This window comes from Tupaia chinensis, unplaced genomic scaffold (genome assembly GCF_000334495.1).
Source record: "Tupaia chinensis unplaced genomic scaffold, TupChi_1.0 Scaffold000099_1, whole genome shotgun sequence".
Lineage (NCBI taxonomy): Eukaryota > Metazoa > Chordata > Mammalia > Scandentia > Tupaiidae > Tupaia > Tupaia belangeri.
The window spans coordinates 6,254,006-6,260,140 of NW_006159563.1; the positions used below are offsets into that span (position 1 = coordinate 6,254,006).

Genomic DNA, 6,135 nt, shown 5'->3' on the forward strand with positions numbered 1-6,135 from the left:
GCATTCCTGACAAGATCACTGCAACATTTCCTGTCCAAAAACCTGAGCCTCTCAAGGGACTGTCCTGAGGAAAGCCAGCCACGGGGTGGTGTCAGGCCCCTGGGACCTAATCATACAGTGCTGGAGGTGTGTGGCTGAAGGGCGGGGAAAGCAGTTGAACAAAAACAATGACCATGGTCTTCCAAAACAAATCTCGTGGTCACAAAGCTATCACGTTTCTGTAACTTAAGGACTCTAGAATTACAAATGGCTTCCCTCTTAAAATGCACCCTTGTCATAATTCAAACTCAGAGCATTTTAATGTTATTTCTCCTATAGAAATGTATTTTTAAAGAGGGATTTCTTTTTAAATTTAGCATGACCGCAGTGGTCCTGTGTCTGCCATCTGCGGGATAGATGGGCACAAGCTGGTGACCACCCTCCTCCTGAGCAGGCCATGGGTGCTCAAGGACTGCTCACTCTATTTCCATTTTCCTGCCACGCATTGCTGTACTGAAAGTTCTCTTTTGTGTGGGTTTGCAGCACAGTGTTTTATGGATTTATTTTTTACATTCCCCTCCTCCCCCTGGAGTGTTACTGGATCCCTAGTTGCCGGAAAACTGGGATCTGTTTTAGTAACTGATTTATCAGGTGTCAGGCTGGTCACATACCCAACTGCCAGAGTTCGTGGAAGGGACCTCCCTCTTTCTAAGCTCGAGCCCTGAGCCCAGGCAGTGTACGGGGCCTTTATGGTACAGGGTCAGTATGCCTGGCTTCTGCAAGTGCCTTGCACTTGAAACGTGAGCTGTGTGGGCTCCTTCAGTGGCATCCATACCTGGGGCAATTCGAGAGTGGACAAGGAGCTTCAGATGCCTGGGCCTGGTCAGTGTGTGTGTTTTGTTATCAGTGGATACTTGAAAGATGCTCCCGCTTCCTGCTCTCGCTTCGGCTGTCCAAGTCTCACCCCCCACCTTCACTACAGGCCAGAAGAGAGGCCCTGTGAGGGGACTTCCTTTGTGGAGTTGATTTAGAGTGTGTCCTGAGAGCAAGCACCCCGCAGGTCTGGGGTGAAGTGGGCTGATGAATGGTTGGGAGGTGGGACTGTGGATACGGTGATTGATCTAGCAGCTAATTAGGGGGCTTGTTTCCTCCAAGTGGGAGGTGAGGGCTTTTCTGTTCTTTTGTTTTGTTTTTGTTTTTTGCCTTTTTTTTTCTTTTAGGTTTACTACAAGGTGTGCATTCACTGGAGAGAAAGAAAGGAAAAGAGTGAGTGAGAAAGCATGCCCCAGAGGGGATGGCCACACCACAGTCCCCTCTTGATCTCTGGGATTTGGGGCACATATGTGCATGTGCATACATACACACACGCACATGATGTGTTTTTCAAGCCCCCGGGTCTAGGACTCAAACCGTGCAATTAGTCATGTGAGATCCAGCCGCTTTAACCACCATGCCACCTGGCTGACCCTGTTCCTTTGTTCTTAATGCTGATATCCGTGCCCTTTTGCCCTCATGGAAACCTCATACTCTGCTCAAAACATATTGGTGATTCCCTTTGGTAATGCCAGGGATCAGCATTATCCTCTCACCAAGGACACAGGAAAGCAACAGACATTGGGGTTTCCTTGTTGCTAAAGGCCAAGAATGGGGAATGAAAACCCACTGAGTCCCCTTAGCCAGATGGGGGCTGCTTAGCAGGGCTCTGTGGTTAGTTCAGGCAACAGATAATTCCAGATCAGCTTCAGAGAGCTGCTTCACTGCTGGCTCTCCACAGAGAAGGAGCTATTGTCCAGAGCTGCTATCAACACACTGGATCTTGCAGCGGTTTAAACATGCCACTAGTGAGTCTAAGCTATTAGGTCATCAGGAAAGTCACGATGCATTTTTGCATAGAAAGATACATGATGACTTCCCGACCTAATAGTATGGACAATTGCTCGAATAAATGCCATGGACCCCAGGTGTCAAGAAACCTCCCAGCACCTTCAGTGCCTCCATTTCAGAGAAGCTCAAAAAGACCAGTGGTTCTCTTCCCCAGCCAGTGTCTGTGGGTGTCCACCAGGCCTCTGCCTCCTGCAGGCCATGACTGTGAGGCCATCGTTGTTCCTGAGAAGCACAGCCAAGGCCAGGATCTTTGGCCTGTTGAAATCAGATATTTTGGACGGATATTTGAGAAATGAAAGGAGGAACTTACATGGAAACCGTTGTTTTTGGAAAGACCCATCATGTTTCTTCCGCCAGTTTTGCAGCGTTGGCAGATAAGATGCTGCAGACCAGAGATCATCACCAGACTCTTTTTAAGGAAACAAAGAAGACAGTGACCCAGTTCAGTCCCCTTTCATTTGTTATGCAGTGCACGGTTCCAACATGACCAGAGAAAACTGGACGAGTTCCATTTCCTAGCTTAGTTAACATAAAACATGTCTCTTAGCACACAGGGAATGGGCATGGAGTATGGTATGCATTGTGTTTGTTACGTTGCTTAGCGCTTTTCTGGTGTAAAGTAAATGGGAAAAAAAAAAAAAAGGTCTGCTTTGCCTGAAAGAAGGAATTTATGTGTGTATGTGTATGTATGTATGTGCCTGTGAACTTTTAAGAACCTGTTTGCAACACACTGCGGATCACCTTTGGAGACCACTCTGAGTTTTTCTGGAGAATTGTACAGTCTATGAAATACTGAGAGCATTAAACACTGAACTGTGTGGTCCTGAGTATAGTGGGAGAGCAGAGAAGGGAGAGATTTGTGTGGGCCAAAACGGAATTAAAAAATATATCTCTCACTAATGTTGATGGGAGGCAAATAAAAATGCTAACTTAGGAAAAAAGAAAAAAAAAGGAGGAAAAATTTGGCTGGACTTGCAGACGTTGTGAGTAGGGGTAAGGAAAATGTCACGTGTGGGTGCGGCAGGCCATGTGGTTTTAGGACTCTAGCCTACCAGCCCACATCCCCACATGCTAGTGAGGGCAGCCTGTCCAGAGGGCCCCCCACTCCAGGCTATGGTCCTCAGTCACTGCCCTGAGCAGTAGTGTAGAGGGTGTGAAAGCTCTCACGTTCCAGTGGGAGGGAGTGGGTGTTTGGGGTAGTCAAAGGCGAGAGAAAAATCATTGAATTAACAGATACTTGTGGAGCGCCAACCATGTATCATAGTAGCAATGGCTGACTTTATTGAGTGACTGCTGTATACTAGGCCGTGCACTGAGTACTTCACAGTCTTTTCTGTTTCTCACAATAACTCAGTGTGTGTTAAATTACCCCCGAATTTCACAGATAGGGACACAGGCTCATGGCGTTTTCTCTTAGTCCATCTGTGCTGCTGTAACAAAATACCTTAGACTGGATACTTTCTAAACAACAGCAGTTTATTTCTCATAGTTCTGGAGCCTGGGAAGTCCAAGATCAAGGTGCCAGCATTTGTGTCTGGCGAGGGCTGCTCTCTGCTTCCAGGGTGGCGCTTTACCGTGTCCTCAGGTGGTGGAAGGGCAAGAGAGCCTCCTTCTACCTGGAGCCCTTGTATAGAGTGTCAATCCCATTCCGGAGCTCTTGCCTCCCAAAGGCTACACCTCTCAGTACTGTTGCCTCGGGGATTAAGTGTCAGCATGAACTTGGAGAGACACTAGCATTCACATCATAGCCAGGGGCAGACAACTCGCCTCGGGTGCTTGGCTGTCGTGAGTGGAAGAGCTGGGAAGCCGAAGTTAGCTTGCTTGTACTCAGGATTATGCCTTTTGGTGCGTAGCTGGTGCAGACCACTGGACAAGGGAAAGGTGTGCAGCGTGTGGCTGCAGACCTCAGGCAGCCTGTGGTTTCAGTGGACTGGGCCACGTGCAGAGGCAGCTCATACCACACAGCACTTGTGGGGAAGGGAGGGTAACTGGGCCACTGCAGGTGTGGCTGCTTCCTTCAGAATCGGTGAAAAGGTTTGAATAATCAGGTGAAGGTGTTGCTGTCATGGTCTGTTATTACTGAGTTTTGGAAACAGCTAGTCTCTGGTGTAGTCACACATGCAGGCAGACAGCATGGACGAGTAAAACAGGCTGGTGAAAGGCAGTAGAGAGTAGTAGAGACTGGGATAAACTGGGGAATCTATGCCCTGACTAAAGAGAGGAGCCTTTACTTAGCTCTGATCATCTCTTGCCATGTGGCATCATGGGCCTCGTATCGCCAGAAGTACTGACTGATATTCTTTCCCCCAAGAAAAGCTGGAAATAAGAATTCTTACATTGTCATCCAACCACGAATGCTTGCTACTGAGTTAAAAAAAATTAAAAATATAAAAAATAATGAGTCAATTGTTGTGTAATTTGAAACCTCTTGTGAAGATGAAATAGAAATTTGAGCAGAAAGCTTGGAAACCCTAAGACAACAGACCAAGAGTAGCAAGTGTCTCACTCTGCTGATCCACCTCAAGTGACAGCAGCGCTTCTTAACCCCAGTGTGCCCCGAATCACCTCTGGATCTCGTTAAAATGTAATCCCCATTGGAGAGTTCTGGGAAGGGATCTGAGATGCTGGAGGGGCAGAGGCTCTGGGGACAGGGACTCTCAGGAGCGTCTAGGCCCAGTGGGGAAAGTGCTGTGATAAATCAGTGCTATCTACTGTGAGCAAAGAGAAGGGAAATGGCCTCCCTTAGAAGGGGACTTCAGAAAACTCGTGGAAGAATGCAATTAAAGTATGTATTAGTGCCAAAAAAAATTTTTTTTTAATCCATGCATTGTTTTTTCATAGTATACATTTTCTGAGACTTTGAGAAAGACCCCTGTATTTGCTGTGGTAGAGCAAGACACTAGGTAAATGGTGTATTTGTAGTCATTTCCAGAGGCTCCCTAAAAGCCAGAATGCGAGAACACTGCTAGTGAGAAGCTTTTGGGTCTTACATCCTTTCTGTACATATTTTCACATACGAAAACGTGGATTCATCTCTCTGTGATCCGGGAAACTGGGAGTAGAATATTGAGCTTTCAACTTGGGTGGGATCAGGGAGAGTTAACTGATTGGCCCTCCCTTCTTCCTGCTGTCCTTTGAGGGTGGAGAACATGTCTTGCATATGTTGGTGTTCCGTTACTTCCACGTGGCCTTGGCATCCCTTCAGCGTGGGGTCCATGGTGGGAGGAAAGGGCGGGTGCTGAGGAAATTGCTTTGAGCAGAAATCATCTTGTTTCCATTCACTAAAGAGCTGTTCTTGGAGCCCTTCTCCGGGTCCCCTGCCTGTGCCCTTGGAATTGTATGCCAGGAAACAATATGATCTTTCTAATTGGGCAAGTGGGAGGAGAGTGACCGGGTGAGCCAGGATGGGCTGGCAATTGACACCTAAAAATAGATCTTTCTCCTCATGCATAAACATTTTTTGGGGGGCGGCTAAAAGCTTTGCGCATTTCTAACCATTCTGGAGAAACATCGCCTTGACAGGTCAAAGGAGGAGGCCACTGGACCATGGTGCAGCCAGGTGGGTGGCATGCTAGCCAGAATGGGGTTGTCATGGCAGGGGGCCCCTTGGAGACAGCCAGTGTTGCTCCAGGGAGCAGAGGCTGATCTCAGACCTGGGGCCAAAGTACATGTGCAGGGCCGGGTGGGAAGAATTTGGGGGCAGTGCTATGAGACTGTGAACTGAGGCAGAGGTTTCCGTAGGTCCTGCAAGCTCCCAGGTGATGCCAGTGACGCCGGCCTAGGGAGCACTTGGAGTGCACCAGGTTGGAGGGCACCGATGCTCTGCAGGGCTTTGAGGAAGAGTGAAGGCAAGCTGACCAGGGAGTTACCCCGCTCACTTGGTATGGAATTGGGTCTGAGCTGTAAAAAGGCTAGTGGATGTGACAGCTATTTCATTCTGACGATGTTTTCATTGTGTGGCTGTGGTGATTATTTACTATGGTGACAAGATTCGAAGTGCTGTGTAGTACAACTGTGTCGGTTAAAATGCGTATGGTTGGGCAGAATGTGAACATTGTACCCCTAATGATTGATTTCCGTAAAACAAAGCCCTGGTTCGTTGATGCATGAGGGGACTTCAGAAACTTAGAAACTCATGGGGGAAAAAAATGGAATTAAAGTAGGAATTTATTTTGGTGCCAAAAAAATTGAAATCCATGTATAGTTTTTTCATAATATGCCTTTCCATGGACTTTTTTTTTTTTTTTTTTTTTAGGGGTTTTTGCTTTAGGG

The 6,135-nt window shown here is 47.4% G+C and overlaps 1 protein-coding gene across 4 annotated transcripts in view; it reads left to right on the plus strand.

Moving 5' to 3' along the window:
- LHFPL2 (LHFPL tetraspan subfamily member 2) overlaps positions 1–6,135 on the plus strand; it is a 164,755-nt gene that overhangs the window by 95,649 nt on the left and 62,971 nt on the right. The window contains exons 1-2 of one of the 4 annotated variants that reach the window (XM_027769961.1): positions 5,368–5,422; positions 5,605–5,744. The exons of 2 other annotated variants lie outside the window; for them this stretch is intronic. The gene's annotated coding sequence lies outside the window, so the exon portion shown is untranslated. Of the gene's footprint in view, positions 1–5,159; positions 5,423–5,604; positions 5,745–6,135 lie in introns of those variants that run through there. One more of the 4 variants, XM_006143527.2, reaches the window with a different exon arrangement.